Source organism: Lissotriton helveticus, chromosome 3_1 (genome assembly GCF_964261635.1).
Source record: "Lissotriton helveticus chromosome 3_1, aLisHel1.1, whole genome shotgun sequence".
NCBI lineage: Eukaryota > Metazoa > Chordata > Amphibia > Caudata > Salamandridae > Lissotriton > Lissotriton helveticus.
Window position 1 is genome coordinate 1,079,205,675 of NC_136061.1, and position 17,542 is coordinate 1,079,223,216.

Below are 17,542 nucleotides of genomic sequence, written 5' to 3' on the forward strand. Positions count from 1 at the left end.
ATGGCATCGAGGTGGTGTCTAGCAAGCTATGCAGTTGAGTTGTGTGCGCACTTGCGGCGAATAGGTCGAAGGCAGCATAACAATGTTTTCTGAAAAGAAGACACCACAAGGCATTGAGATTCGGTTACCACCGAGGTGATGTCTAGCAAGTTGCCGCACTGGTGTGGCCATCCTACAATACTGCTCCGAATAACGGCGTGGGGTGCCCGAAGGGGGGGGGGGGGAGGCGGCGTGAACGGGCCTTCCTAGGTGGAGGCTCGTCTGCTGTAGTGGGGCGCCCCTTTACCGTTTCAGTTGCCATTCAGCTGAGTTTCGGCTGCTCTTGATGCTACAGCGACAGGCGGCTGCAACAGGACTCTCAAAATGGCGGCCTGTTCTTTGGATTTGGGCCTGGTCCACTAAAATGGCCCTGGGACACCTTAGAACTCGGACGCTCGATTTTTTTTTCCTTTCCTGTACATGCAAAAAAAGGTAAATGCCCGGTACGTTACACGCTTCATCTGCCACGATGAACTCTCCAGAGGAACCGAAAAAAAATATAGTTATGGTAACTATACCATGCATCGTCATATGGAGAGGTGGCACCAATTAATTATAGTGCTGCATAAAAGAGAGATTTGGAGGAGAACCCCTGACCTGCTAGTACATTCATCAAAGAAGTGGCACTGACAGCATCAGAGGCAAGGGAAACGGTCCCAAATATTTAGAAGAACTTTGGAAAGATTAAAATGACATGTTTAGATTGTGGCAAATTAATTTCATGTGGACAGATGAGTGTTACTCTAATAAATACAGCATATGAACATCATCATAGTCGATGGTTGGTAGAGACATTTTGACTATATCCTGGACCTGCCCGTCCTCGCCCAAAATGGCGCCGGAATAAATGGGACTCGTAACTCCTTGTTGTGTACTGGTTGCAGAACCTTGAAATCACGAGATACGTATGCAGTTTTGAAGCACATGGCGGGCGGGGACGAGAATTGATTGAATATTTCGACATCCCTATTGATATTAAGTTCTGATGTGTTATTGATTACTGTACTATTGAAAGTTCGAATTAACGTCACCCATGGTACTTGCCCGCAAATGTATATCTAGATAATTTTATTGTAACTGGCCCTGTCGTATTTTAATTATAAAATGTACGTCCACCGATTCCGTAACTGTTAGACACCTTAGTTCTTGCAACCTAATGGCCCGCCCGTTACGTTCCTCTACAGTGTAAATGTCTACTCATCATATACGATTACAGTTTGCTCCGTGGCCGGCCCACGTGGTTATAGGCTCGTATTTGTATAATGAAATTTTCACAATAAAGGTTTTTAAAAGAAAACATGGTAGTAGTATATACATTGGTAAAGTTTTTAATAATAGTCACTGTTTTAGAATCATTAAAAGGCAAGTGAAATAAAGCAGACCAATTACATGAAGGGTAAAAGGTATAATACGAAGGAACGCAGTAAAGATAAATGGTCAAGGGCTGTTGTGTTTTCTATTCCTGCAACATAAAGTGATCGATAAGAATCTCATATTCAGGCGTATCGGCGACTAAGACAGCAGGTCGACCCTCTTTTGCTCAACGGCTCCGTCATGGGACGAAGAAACGCTCTTTTTTTCGAAAAAAGAATATATTTTACTTGCAGGACAGTTGTAAATTTTCCGGGAAAGTACATTAGCCTGGAACATTATAACATATATTTAAGAAAAAATAATGTTCGGAAGTAATAAAAAGCGTAATTTTTAGGTCATATGACCAAGCCTTTCATCATTAGAATAAGAAAAGTAAAATGAACCAATGAAAAGTTTTATTAACAAGTCACATGACTTGTTATGCTTACGTTACGCGCTGCGCGCCCCGAATGACTTCCGGATGCGCTAACGCGGCGCGTCATATGACGCATTACGCGACAACGCAGGTCCAGAATATAGTCAAAATGTCTCCACCAACCAGCGGTCGGAACACAACCCCTTTCAGCAGGCTAAATAGTTCTGTTAAATGACAACAGAAGGGACAGGCAACAAGAACCATCAGTCAAAGAGGGGAGGGCTAGTTCTTCTCTACCGGGTTACATTGGGGCGCTACCGGAACTGATCGAATTGGTAGTCTACAGTGTTTCTGGATGTTTCAGACTGAAGCTGGGGTTAGCATGAGAGCAGTACCATTTCGTAGCTCCGTCGCGGCCATTCCGCAACCAATCATGGCAGCCGCTCTTTATCGTTATTTTGGGCGGGGTGGGTGGCGGAGCCGAGCTGTTTTGCAGCCATCATTGTGTGGAGTTCAGTTCATCTCACTAGTTTTGTATTTGTCATGAGGGGTTGTTCCTAATGTTTCTATTTTAGCGAGGTCAAAAAGAGATCCCGTTAGTGGCCTACTGATTTTGCTCGATTCCTTTTCTTTTTTTTTTACACGATTTTTCGTTATCTGCAAAGACTAAACAGAGTATTGCGACTCTGTGTTTGTTTGTAAATAGAGAATGAACCAAAGAGAACCAATTCTAAAACAGTAAATACTTGGATAACAATCAATCAAATGGAGAGAGAAGCAGGCACGACGTATTACAACGGGGGCAAAGGCCTGCGTTAACTACCCTTCACTATGTGCAAAGAGAGAGTACTCCTAATAGAAATGAGGGGGGGGGGCACCATTCAAAGCAGATCAGTGTGCATAAACACGAAAATGTTTTCACTTACCACGTACTTGACATTTGACAGCTTATGATATTTGCTATTAAAAAACCATTGAAATTCACTGAAAAAACCATAGGTTATAGATCATATATAGTTAGGAATTAGCATTTACAAAACCTTGAAAATTCACTGAAAAAACCATAGGTTATAGACCATATATAGTTAGGAATTAGCATTTAAAAAACCTTATTTTACTCACACAAAACCATTGAAATTCCATATATAGTTAGTTGCACTAACTATATATCGCGCACCCGCAATCCACTGCTGATGATGTCACATATTACATCATTCATGACATGGTCAGTGACATCACTGATGACATCACTGATGACATCTCAAATGACATCACTGATGACATCACTGATGACATCTGAAATGACATCACTGATAACATCTCAAATGACATCACTGATGACATCTCAAATGACATCACTGATGACATCACTGATGACATCTCATTTGACATCAATGACCACATCACTGATGATATCATTCATGTGACAATACAATGCATCTCCTCACACTTTAATATAACCTCTGTTACACCCAGTGTTAAATACAGAGTATAATTTTTGAAACCATTGACACACCAATACTAGTTACTACATACGCACTCAGTGATTCCTATGTTTACACACACATTCACTCATTTACCCATACAATCATTCATACATACAATCACTCATCTTTACAACACTATCATATGCACTCATACACCTATACAGACTCTCACACTCTGTCACTCATCCATGGAGTTACTCACACACCTAGTCAGTCCTGTAAATAATCAATCACACTTCCATTTTCTAATCTATACAGTTAAACATAGAGCACCTTACATTTTGAAACATATACTAACACATACTTACTCTCTTATACAATCATTGATACAAGTACACATTGATCTGCACAGAGTCACACACCTCCCAGCCAGCCACACACACACTCAGTCTCCCATACAAATACTTGGGCAATCAATCAATAACCCATATAGTTACTCATATAGCTACTGACCAACACATGCAGCAGTTTACAGAACAACAGACATAATGATGCACAAATTAAGACAGTTTAGTCACTAACCCATGCACTCAGTGAGACACATTTAATCACTCACTCATACAGTCAGTCACGCACCTACTAAATCCTTCATCCAGACACTTCTACATCTACTCATTCTTCAATATGTAAAACATATTTAAACTTTACAGAAACACACAGTCACTGGATGATGTCATCAGTGATGTCATTTGAGATGTCATCAGTGATGTCATCAGTGATGTCACTGACCATGTCATGAATGATGTAATATGTGACATCATCAGCAGTGGATTGCGGGTGCGCGATATATAGTTAGTGCAACTAACTATATATGGAATTTCAATGGTTTTGTGTGAGTAAAATAAGGTTTTTTAAATGCTAATTCCTAACTATATATGGTCTATAACCTATGGTTTTTTCAGTGAATATATATATATATATATATATATATGGAAGAAAGAGTTGCCCCAAGGTGGGATCGCACTTACGGTTGGAATTAATACCAACGCAAGGGCGCGAGCCGCGAACAAAGTCCTTTTCCTGACAGACGCGTTTCGGGCCAACGCCCTCTTCAGTGGCAGACCATGTGACATGACGGGTCCACAGCTGCCTCATTTGGGCAGCGTATTGTGGTACGGGAGGTGCCTCTTACTTGCGGGGTGCTTGCGGGGACATTGGCAATCCTTTAATACATTTTTACATGTGAATGGCGCCGGCGACCCACTTGGGTTCTACTTATAAACTACCAGTCCCAGAAAGCATTGCTTCAGGTGCCACACCTGTGTATAATTACTGTGGGTATTTACTGGTGTTTGTCGCTTGCCGTCATGTCACATGGTCTGCCACTGAAGAGGGCGTTGGCCCGAAACGCGTCTGGCAGGAAAAGGACTTTGTTACATATATATATATGTTTAAAAAGTGTAAAAAAATGTATAGTTAGCGCCCCTTTTGAAAACCCTACATGATGGCTGCGCGCATTCTCGTAGCCATTTTGAAAATTCGTGCAGGGCTCGCCACTTCAGCGTAATTTATGAAATATCTTTTCATTAATTATGAATAAAAGTTTTGCATTGTGTTTGTCTAAAATTATTTACAAAAGTATTTTTAAACTATTATTTTCTAGATATATTCTGTTTGAAAGTAATTTTGTTCTATGCGCGGCGTATGTGCGTATTGTGCACCACTATTCCCTGCACATATTTCCGGGGTCGCGCCGTGATCGTGCTGGGGTCGTGACTTCGACGTATTTTTATACTTGAAAAAATGAATATTGAAACTTTGAATATGATATTAGAGGGAACAGTTTTGCTAATATACTTATTAAAAATGTATTGAAATAGTGTATAATCATGTATACGATACTTTTGCGGGTGCGTGAAGGGTGCGTGACGGATGCGCGCACTCTACGCAACTTCATGTCAGCAGAAAAAAAAATCTGATTCATTTAAATCAATTTCATTGTGGAAGAGGGAGGATCCATCCTCTTGATATTCCCCTTATTTTTTGTCTTTCACAGAGACAAGACCTGTTTCCTGCTTGTCTTCAAAACTTTACCTTTTTAGTGTGTTTGTTTATTTTACAAAGAACTATGGCTTCCGGTCTTGCTGAAGTTGATCTTTTGGCCATTGAGGATGAATAACAGATGGTGGACCAGGGCAAAAAGAAAAACAGAGCATTGTGTGGGCTTTTTTCACAGTTCCTCAGGGCGAAAAAAAGATGAACGCCCGAAAAGTTACGTGCATTATTTGCAAGAAAGTGCTGTCTGGAGGTTCCGAAAAGATATATTTGTGCGGTACTAGAAGCATGAAAAAACATTTGGAGACTATACACCCGGTACACCGGGCAAGAGAGGATAGGAGAATAGAGCTAAATGCTGCTGCCGATCATCAGCACAGCTTACACCTGCTCCAAGGCCCCACATTCTTCCAGGATTTTTAAATGCAGCAGTTAGTTGCATTAAGTGTGACACCAACCTCTGTATTGGTGATCAGTGTCTCAACGTTATCTCTGCTGCTCTAAAAGAACATAAATGTTAACTTTCTTAATGTGCTTTTGTTTTTGTTGGAGAGATGCTCAATGGGATCGCAATGCTCCATCTACATCAGCACAGCTTCCACCTGCTCCAAGGCTCCACATTCTTCTAGAATTTTTAAATGCAGCAGTTAGTTGCATTAAGAGTGACACGAAACTCTGTATTGGAGAGCAGTGCTGGACGTTATCTCTGCTGCTCTAAAAGCACATACATGTTAATTTTCATTTCCTGATGTTCGTTTTTTTGTCTGTAGCTTTTAAAATAAAAAACACACAAAAAAGTTTTAAAAGTAAAAAAAAGATTTTTTTGTAATTGTTCAGAAAAAAAGGTTATTACGGGACCACCTCTACTGGTTAAAAAAAGAAAAATTACATGAGTGATTGATGATTAGAGTACTGCAAGGAGAGTGCGTGGTGAATATATAAGCGCTTGGGTATTGGCGGAGTGTTTGCATTAGTACATGGTAGTGCCTGGGTGTCTGGAGAAGTGCACAGGGAGTGACAGGGTGATTGCTGAACTGCATGGGTACTACCAGGGGAATTTAAGGAGTGACTGAGAAGTGTGTCAGTGGTTAGAGGACTGCATGGGTAGTGCATAGGGGATTGCAGCAGTGCATGTGTTTGTGACTGGGTCATTGCATGAGTATATGGGTGCTGAGTAGATGATTAGGGTACTGCAAGGAGAGTGCATGGTGAATGTATAAGTGCTTGGGTATTGGCGGAGTGTTTGGATTAGTACATAGTAGTGGCTGGGTGACAGGAGGAGTGCATGTGGAGAGACAGGGTGATTGCTGGACTGCATAGGTACTTCCAGGGGAATTGAAGGAGTGAATGAGAAGTGTGTAAGTGGTTAGTGGACTGCATGGGTAGTGCATAGGGGATTGCAGCACTGCATTTGTGAGTGAATTGGTCATTGCATGAGCACATGGGTAGTGACTGGATGATTGGAGTACCGCAAGGTGAGTGCATGGTGAATTGATAAGTGCTTGTGTATTGGTGGAGTGTTTGCATTAGTGCATTGTAGTGGCTGGGTGACTGGAGGAGTGCATGGGGAGTGACAGTATGATTGCTGGACTGCACAGGTACTACCCCAGGAATTGAAGGAGTGAATGTGAAGTGTGTAAGTGGTTAGAGGACTGCATAGATAGTGTACAGGAATTGCAGCAGTGCATTTGTTTGTGACTGGGTGATTGCATGAGTAGATGGGTAGTGACTGGATGATTAGAGTACTGCAAGGAGAGTGCCTGAGTGAATTTATAAGTGCGTGGGTTTGATGGAGTGATTGGTTAGTACATGGTGCTGGCTGGGTGACTGGAGGAGTGCATGGGGAGTGACAGGGTGATTGCTGGACTGCATGGGTACTTCCAGGTAAATTGAAGGAGTGAATGAGAAGTGTGCAAGTGGTTAGTGGACTGCATGGGTAGTGCATAGGGGATTGCAGCAGCGCATTTGTGAGTGACTGGGTCATTGCATGAGTACATGGGTAGTGACTGGATGATTAGAGTACCGCAAGGAGAGTGCCTGAGTGTATTTTTAGTGCTTGGGTATTCACGGAGTGTTTGGATTAGTACATGGTAGTGGCTGGGTGATTAGGGGAGTGCACAGAGAGTGACAGGGTGATTGCGGGTCTGTATGGGTACTACCAGGGGAATTGAAGGAGTGAATGATAAGTGTGTAAGTGGTTAGAGGACTGCATGAGTAGTGCATAGGGGATTGCAGTAGTGCATGTGTTAGTGACTGGGTCATTGCATGAGTAAATGGGTACTCAGTAGATGATTAGAGTACTTCAAGGAGAGTGCATGGTGAAATGATAAGTGCTTGGGTATTGGTGGAGTGTTTGCATTAGTACATGGTAGGGGCTGGGTAACTGGAGGAGTGCATGGGGAGTGACAGTATGATTGCTGGACTGCGTAGGTACTACCAGGGGAATTGAAGGAGTGCTTGGGTTTTGATGGATTGATTGGTTAGTACATGGTAGTGGCTGGGTGACTGAAGGTGTGCATGGGGAGTGACAGTATGATTGCTGGACTGCACAGGTACTACCACAGGAATTGAAGGAGTGAATGTGAAGTGTGTAAGTGGTTAGAGGACTGCATAGATAGTGTACAGGAATTGCAGCAGTGCATTTGTTTGTGACTGGGTGATTGCATGAGTAGATGGGTAGTGACTGGATGATTAGAGTACTGCAAGGAGAGTGCCTGAGTGAATTTATAAGTGCGTGGGTTTGATGGAGTGATTGGTTAGTACATGGTGCTGGCTGGGTGACTGGAGGAGTGCATGGGGAGTGACAGGGTGATTGCTGGACTGCATGGGTACTTCCAGGTAAATTGAAGGAGTGAATGAGAAGTGTGCAAGTGGTTAGTGGACTGCATGGGTAGTGCATAGGGGATTGCAGCAGCGCATTTGTGAGTGACTGGGTCATTGCATGAGTACATGGGTAGTGACTGGATGATTAGAGTACCGCAAGGAGAGTGCCTGAGTGTATTTTTAGTGCTTGGGTATTCACGGAGTGTTTGGATTAGTACATGGTAGTGGCTGGGTGATTAGGGGAGTGCACAGAGAGTGACAGGGTGATTGCGGGTCTGTATGGGTACTACCAGGGGAATTGAAGGAGTGAATGATAAGTGTGTAAGTGGTTAGAGGACTGCATGAGTAGTGCATAGGGGATTGCAGTAGTGCATGTGTTAGTGACTGGGTCATTGCATGAGTAAATGGGTACTCAGTAGATGATTAGAGTACTTCAAGGAGAGTGCATGGTGAAATGATAAGTGCTTGGGTATTGGTGGAGTGTTTGCATTAGTACATGGTAGGGGCTGGGTAACTGGAGGAGTGCATGGGGAGTGACAGTATGATTGCTGGACTGCGTAGGTACTACCAGGGGAATTGAAGGAGTGCTTGGGTTTTGATGGATTGATTGGTTAGTACATGGTAGTGGCTGGGTGACTGAAGGTGTGCATGGGGAGTGACAGGTTGATTTCTTGACTGCATGGGTATTATTTGGGCAATTGAAGGTGTGACTGAGCAGTGTCTAGGTGGTTAGAGGACTGTATGGATAGTGCATAGGTTAATGTAGTAGTGCATGGATAGTGGTTGGGTTACTTACTCTTACCTTTTCGATAGTAGATATGAAAGTCTTTGAAACAATGTTTGCAGTTCTTTTTTATAATCTAAATTTTAAAAACGTTCAAACTTTAAAATTCTGGTCTGTAAAAGAGAAGAAAAAATACAGTTATATCATATAATAAAGTTTAAAGTACACAATATAATTTTACCATTATATAACATATTCAGTTTGCCTTTTTTGCTAATCTCGGAAACTACTGAATTTCACCATAGACAGTGATTTCAATGTTACTCATCATGTAACTGCGGGCAAAAAGATACAATCAATAAGATTGTTAAAAAAACAAATATGTGTTTCAAAATATTTACAACAAACTCAACTATGTGTTCACATTTCCTAAAATAAACATCTTCAATAACATTGCATATAATACAAATATCAAATATATTAAATGCTTATTTCTAAGACAATTTTCTAAATACAATATCAAAGAACAAAAACGATAATTGAATCAGCAATTTTTGATATCTTCCCTATAGTCTAAATGATGTTCTTGAAATCATTTGCAGTGAGAATATCCAAAATACACTTCTTAATTCATCTTGATATCTTCCCACTAGGCCAAATTATATTCTTGAAATCCTTTGTATTGAAAATATCCAAAATAATCTCATTAATTCATATTGACATCTTCCCAATAGGCTGATTTATGTTCTAAGAACTTTGGCATCAAATATATTACGTATGAATTTGGTAATTCATTAGACAACCAATATTTGAAAAGCAAATGGGCATCCTTACATTGTGTCCATCCTTATTGCACTTTAAATAGACACTGTAGTGTCCAGATGTTGTAGAAGGTCCATCGTGGAAAATAATTGCTCCTGCTTTGAAAGTTCTTCCTGATATTGATAGTTGACTTGCTACAATTTTTTAGGTCTCGGCTAGCCGCGCGAAGCGCGTCTCCGCCGAGCCCCTTTTGTCGGCATGTGTGCTTCCCAGGAGACAGTCCTGGCCGCGCGCATCGCCTTGGAGGCGATTTGAAAGTGACACGCGCACGCGAACGAGCGCTGCGGCCAGGCGCTGTCTCCTGGGAAGCACACACGCATGCGCATACACACACAAGCGGCCACATACATACAGAGAGATTCCCCCCCCACACACATACACACACGCGCATACAAGCTGCATTCCCTCCATCTCACTCGCTAACTCCTTCTCCTTCCGTTTTTATCACCCTTTGAACTGTGCACTCCCGCCTACATATCTGGCCGCTTACCCTCGATGCCCATGTTGCGACTTTCATACAGCCTCCCCCACACACATACACACGCGCACGCACACAGACACACGAGTGCTGCCCCCCCACCCCCCCTCGCACACAGACACACACGTGGGCGCCCCGCCCGTAACGCCTCAGCTAGAGACGCCTTCACGGGCCGGACAGAGCCCCACCGGGAGGAGAGCCGCCAGATTGCCCCAGGAGCCCCGCCTACACCCGGACAACAGACAGCACCCCCGACGGCCCGCAGAGCCCCTCGGAGGCCCCACTCCAGCGCCGCATCTCTTCAACGCTGCCACGAGCCGGACCTACCTCCGGGCCTCTGCTGAGCCCTGCCGGTCCACAGCTGTTCCCCGCATTGTCCGCGGCATCCCGGACCCAGGTACTGTTTAGTGTGTGCTCGAGGGCGCCGTCACGGACTCGAAGGTCCGCCCCTCATGAGATCTGTTTGCTGACTGTTAACCCCTTGCAGGGCACACACGGAGCTCAACACTTCGAGAACTGTTGTGGTTAACGTTCCTGCTAGAGAGAAAGAGATTGAAGTTTTGTCTAGTGTCAGTTTTGACCTGCCCATAATGTAGCACTGTCTAGGGTTAATGTGCCTGCTGTGAAGAATGCGTACTCTGCGGATCAAAGATCTGTATTTTAACAGAACCAGAAGTTTGTTTTTTATTTTTTTATTCTGAAACTTTTTCTTTTAAGGTGAAGTCCCTGTGCCAGGCCGGCAGCTCCTCTGGGTGGCGCCGGGTGACCAGGACCTGAAATGAGCCCTTCTTTTGGGCGCTCCCGCGGCAGCACCATCTTTCATCGTCTGCCAAGGCGAGGTCTGGCCCACGGCGCAGGCCTGTCATTTCCTCCACGTCTGGGCGAGACTTCCGGTGTGGTTTCCCAGCGGTGCGGCCCTGCCCTGCGGCCACCCGGCCAGGGCGGCGGGATAATGGGCACCGGCGCCCCCTCATCACGGGGCGGGGAGCGTGATCAAAAGAATCCATGCAGGCTTGCGCCCCCTGGTGGCTGCAGGACCTCATGCGACACCGCAGTATGCCCATCCGAAGCTTGGCACCTTGGCTGTGAGCTGGTTCACCCATCCCACAGGCTGGCACTGCCTGCTGGGCATGGAAGCTGACAGGACGTATGGTGAACGCATGCATTCCTCTTTGACTGTTCCCTGTGGCCCTACCTTCAGGCAAAGGAGTGCAAAGGTGGGCTAGCCCCCGCCCTGACACCGCGTCACCCACCAGGTGCACAGGAATGCGGAATCAATGGTCTGGTTAAAGTGAACACGTGACCAGCCCAACCACATCCCGGAAGCAGCTGGCAGCCTTCCATCTTAATTCGTGCACATTTCCACGGCGGTGCCAAGTTTTTACCAAACTTTGCGAAGTATATGGGAACGTTGCAACTTCTTCTCGAGGTCAAGTTTTTTCACTTTGACACTTCCGCAAGCACCTCTTGACTTTGGTACCAATTTATGGCACTCACGTCATAATTAACGCCAACAAACGGTTCTGAATAATTCGTTCTCAGCGTACAATGGTATTCTTTTTTTACGTACAGCTCGGTGCTTTAGTTACTCAGCCAATCGATAATCTTGCATTCTGGGATTTGTAGTCCTGATATTACAGCAAGTTAAACAATGTTATAAATCTCAGCAAGCAACCAAAAACCTGGACTGGATCTGGGACACTAGAGAGTTCTGTAGAATATGCTCAGCGGGAGGTAAAGATGCTGCTTGTCGATGAGAGGTACTAAGCCTTGTGGACTTGAACCTTTAGTAACACCAATACAGACTTAGCTAAAAATTTAATGCCACCCATTGTCATATACAATGCCAATAACTCAAACTTTAATGCTGCGAGACCTATTGCATTGCAAATGCTTGTTTTATTAAAGTTTCCAATTTTCTTCCATCTGCTGTACAACGTTGTATCATTAAAATGATATATTCACCAAATCTATCTATAAATAATGCTGATAACATTTCTGACATGCAATGACTACACTTTTGATAAGCTGATTTCCCTAATTTGTTAAAAGACACAGTTTTACAATCTGGTACTGTCAAATAAATGAATCTCTCAGTGTCTATGTTTGTAGTAGAAGTAAATATAACATTTTCACAGTGATGATCCCATCTATAACGAACTCCAAAAAGGTTTTCAATTTGTATTCCTTCATCTTCCAATACTGCAAGCATAAACATAAGCCCTGTTCGCGTGAAATCGCGCGCGAACTTACCCACGTGGTCGCGATGGGCGCGGCCATCTTGTTTTTCACACTCTATGCTATCGTTCTGGGCCTAGTTTTCTATCCACCTTATATCTGTGCAATCTTTACCTATTTTCACAGTTTTTTTTACTTTTTTTACTTATCCTCTATCTCTCTCTGTCCCTAAGTTTATATTTTGCATTTTATTTCTACTTTCTACCTTTTTTTAACTTTTCTACTGTTTTATTTTACTTCTTTATTTAAGCTCCTACTTCTTCCCCCTAACTTTGTTTCCTTTTGTTCTAACTTTCTTTTACACCTCCACCTCCACCCCAGAACCATGGCAAAGAGGAGCAGCAGAACCGGCTCGACTGGCAAGGCGCCTGCGCCCAAGAGCCGGCTGCCTTGCGGCAGAATGTGACCTTCAGCGGTGAAGGCCCGGAATCTTTTCGGGGAGGCGGAGGTGGCCACCCTTGTTTTTTTTATCCAGCGCCACCTCCCCTTGACCTTGGCAGCAGGCGGCAGGCCAGGCTCTGGTTACCTCCCAGAGGAGCGTCACCACCGGTGGGTGAAGGTGCGCCGGGCAGTCTACCGTCGCTCGGATCTCCGGCGCACCCACCAGCAGCTGGCCCACCGGTGGGCAGACATTCTGGACAGGGAGCAGGACCTGTTGGACCTGCTAGGTGTCGAGGTCGTGGGGCTTGGTGAGTAGCTAGTAATATTAATATATGTATATATAGTAGTATAAGTATTGTGTATAATTCTTGGACGAATAAGTAACACGATTACTTGTGCGCTTAGTTACATTGCAGATCAATTCTGTCTCAAAATCTTCTGTTACCGTATGACACAGGTGCTGCTCGCTCGCCACTTCTCTTACTGGTTTGTATAACTGTGCGCTAGCTTGGGCTGGTGATTATTGATGTTAGAGTTTACTTTAGAGAACTGAAGTTAGTTAATGCTATTGCTACAGTCTAGTCCTTACATTGTCCTTTAGTGAAATAGTGGTGGATGGATAGTATTAGTTCATATATTCTTAACGGTCTGCATGACGCGGCTCCTCCTCTGTCACTGAATGCTTAGTTAGTTCTTATTTATCCCACCCCTCCATAGAACCGGTTTGCAGTTTGTTTACTGAGTGGTAGGCTTAGCAGCAACAGCATTGTCACATCAGTCAGTAGCAGTTCATATGACGCAAGCAACCAACAATTTCGTGTATGCACAAATTTATGCATGTGTCCTACTCCTCCATCTCATCTATGCATGTTTGCGGGCAAAAATAAAATGGAAATGCCGACTTACTAAACAATTGGCCCGGCTGGATTCTGGAATAGGTGGTGTAGGTCAGGAGGTACTGGCTTTGTTAGTATATTCTGCAATCAGAATGTTTATGGAACATTTGATTAGTGTTCTATAAGTAGACGATCTGTGAATCCAGCAAGCCAGTAGTCATTTAGACTTCGAAGTAAATTTTATTGCAATTGTTGTTTCCTTAAATGTTTGAGAGGATTTTTGAATGATGTATTTGTTTCACAGCACTCAATGTTTCTCTTTCTTTATTATTTCTTACATGATCAGCACCACCCAGGGGCATGAAGACGGTGTCCGAGTCGGCGGGACAACCACCAGAGGAGCGCTCCTCTACCGAGGATCCTGCTTCTGGCCCCAGTAAGTCCTCCAGTGCTTATATTATTATGAATTATATTTCCCTAACTTTTTAACGCACCTTATTGTTTCAAACCTATTAGCCTCCTTTCTAATTAAATGTTAGCTAAACCTTCTTTGGTCTTCAATTTGTTTTCCAAATTTTGGGTATCTAATGCCATCCCTGACTTTAAATTCCTTCAAACTTCCTCTGCCAGATGACTCTCTGAGCTACTACTATTAGACTGTCTTTAACTAAGCTTGCCCTGTTGGCCACTCTTTAGTTAAGATAAAGCTGAGATAGAATAGCTGTAGCCACTGGGTCCACTCCTGTCTTTTGCGTTGTCCTCTGTAATCTCTAGTCTTTGTCAATTCCCACCCCAAAAATGCGCAACCAGATGTTTGCCTACTAATTTTTGTTAGGTTATTATACTACTACTACTGTTGCGGTTATTCTCTGCACAGGCACATACAGAACTATGCACAAGAAAATAGGATGTTGGTGATAGGGAGGTTGGACTTACTTACACCCTAGTCACAGAACTCAGTCAGAAGAACCCACAATTCAACGACAGTCTACCTACCTAAGTGTCTCAGTCATAGTCATTTGTCCCACTCCCGACCCCCACAAGAAGATAGTTAGATATACCCAATGCTTTTCTTACACAACCCAGAACAGAAGAACACCCTTTCGCTCACTCACTCGTTTAAGTCCACAACACCCCAGACACTCAAAATATACCACAGAGTCTATGTGCAAGTTCAAAAACTTTCTTTTTGTAATAACAAGCTTTGTATTGTTGTAACTTGTAAGTTGTTCCATGAATAACATCCAGCTCCACCATGCAAAATAAAGAAGATTAAATACTCTACATTTTTGTACAACTAGTGCACGATAGAGAACTGTGGGAATTGTGGGAGACCCCTCACCGTTGAACGTATACTGGTTACACATGCATCTTTCGAAAGCTCTGCTAATCTCTGGTTCGTAGAAGGCAATCTTCTCATCTGCCTAGGAGAAAAATGTTGCACGTTAGACAGTGAATACAACTATGCCAGTTTATAGCAGTCATGACAAAAAGTGTAACATTATGGATAAGCAAAAGGGATTAACAATACTGTAAGTAAGTAAGTAAATCAACCTCTTTAGTTGTATGCAACACTCATGTGGCCTCAAAGGTTCCTTTCTTACTGTGCAACAAGCTGCAAGGTAACAACATGGGCAAAACAGTAGACCTGGATCATTCTAAAATGGTTACATGGCTCAGGCTAACGTTCCAAAGACTAGAGTAGGAGTAGAGATTAGATGACCCTAGGGACCATCTAATAAAGTAAAACTAAACTCTGTCTAATAATGACTGCTGTACAGTAGTACGCAATTTGGACTAGTTACACTTACAATGCTTTATGTTGTACGTAACTGTATTTTCAATCTTCCTTCCTGGTGAAGTACAACTAGTAAAATAGGTGAAGTTGTGCAGGCATCTCAAAAGGTGTACTTGCTTTTATAGGTGCACAATCACTACCAACGACCAGTGCCACTGCCGACGGGGCCAGCGGCGATACTAATGCCATCCAGGAGGGGACAGTGGCTGCGGCACCTGCAGTAGCAACAGTGGGGGAGGAAACTTCAGCGGTGGGCGGTGGTAAGTTATATTCATTACTTATTTGCATTACTAGGTGGAAGGGGAACATTTCCCTCACTGTGCTATGAGACTTATTAAGAAAGTATGAATTTGAAATTGTACTGGACAATATACAATGGTTGAAGAAGACACTCTTTGCAGCATTACCAGCGTGAGTTGAGTAAACAAGGCCTCTTCTATCAGACTCAAACTCAGCTGTGAAAGTTATGGCGAAGACTAAAAGTCAGATCAGATGACCTTGAGGGATGTGTTGAACATAAAGGGAAAGAAGTGAACTAGGGAGGAAGGAGGAAGGACGAAAGATGTAATAAGACAACCATAGAAGGATACTTTGGAAGGTTTATGCACGTTGCTGATATGAATCCGATGAATGGGTTGTTGAAGGATGGGTAGAACTGGAAGGTGAAAGAGAAGATGCATGCCTGGTTGGGCAAAACAATATGGGTGCATGGATATAGTGGATAGCAAGAATCATGAGCGGAGTTTGTGACAATGAAACCCAAGGCAAGGAAGGAGTGGACGCATGGGTGGTTGTTGGTGAAAGTGAAACCAGCTAAGGCAATAATACAGAATGATAGAGATTTATTTTTATTGGTTGTTTTCCCCCTAAATGTATTGTATTCATCATAGGTGGAGACTGTCACTGGAAGCAGAGTCTTACTTTGAAAATATAAAAGGAGATACAAAAAATACTGGTGTTCTTCTGTGTACTCAAGTGCACCCATAGTACTAGGGCCAGTATAATGCCAGAAAAAACGTCAACAAAAGTTACAGGCAGGGGAAGCAGGAGGATAGATTAGATAGATACTAAAAGTTGCCACCATTTGTATGTACTGCGCTTGGTAGTGCTACTATGCCACTATGTGTTGAATTAATTTGGAAGAGTTTCAATTACAGTTCTGTTTCTTTTTTTATAGATACTCATACTCCTTCCCAAAAACCATCAAGGAAGGAGTTGGCAGCCAGGGCCCGGCAAAGGAAACTGCAGGCCATTGTGGAGGAGTACCGCCGGCTGGTGGCTGAGGCTGAGGAGGAGGAGGAAGAGGCAGCAGCTGCTGCCTCTACCAATGCCCCAGGCCCCAGCCAGGCCCCACCAGCAGGAGTACGGCGCTGTGGTCAGGCAGCCGCTCACTGCCGGCATTTAACAACATCTGCCGCCCCCCACATCATGCATGCAAATGTAGGTGCCGTGCATTTCGGCAAAAGATTCTCCTCCGTGTGTCAAAGTTGGAGGATCAATTAGAGGAGCGTGTGAAGATATTGGTGGACAAACACCTTAAAGCCCGCCGATTGTGATGGACCCTGTTCATTTGCCCCTTTTTTAATACTTTTGTTGGTGGGTGGGAATTGGGTGTTGGGGTTATTTTTGTGGGACATTCTTTGGACTTGGACATTGGTTGGTGGTTAGGGTGGGGATAGGGGTGGGATAGGAGAGGACTAGGAGGATTTTTTTTATGTACATCAATAAATGTTATTTATTTTCAACGTACACATATGATGTTGTTTTATGGTGGGGTTACTGTTGTACATCACAGGTTTACTCTACATGCAGGGCAGCGGCCAGTGTTTGATTGAAATAATTTATTAATTGACCACATGTAAAAACATCATGCCAACAGATAGATGCGGTACCCCTCACTGAGTTATATTTGTCCTATTTGTACTACCAGTCTCTCCTCCATTATACCTCCTAGCAAACTTCTCTTCTTACCTGTGATTGATGATGATTACGTTTGGCACTGCAAGCAGGGCTGCATGGTTTCCCAAGGCAATGGAGAATATTCCGTTTTTGTGTGATGGTAGTAGTAGACTAATAGACACTGGCACTAGCATGGGAAAACAAAAACAAAGAGACAGTCATTTGCCTGAGACAGAATGTGGGAGAAGTTGAAAAATACAGTACATAAGACTGACCCAAAAAAATACAAACAA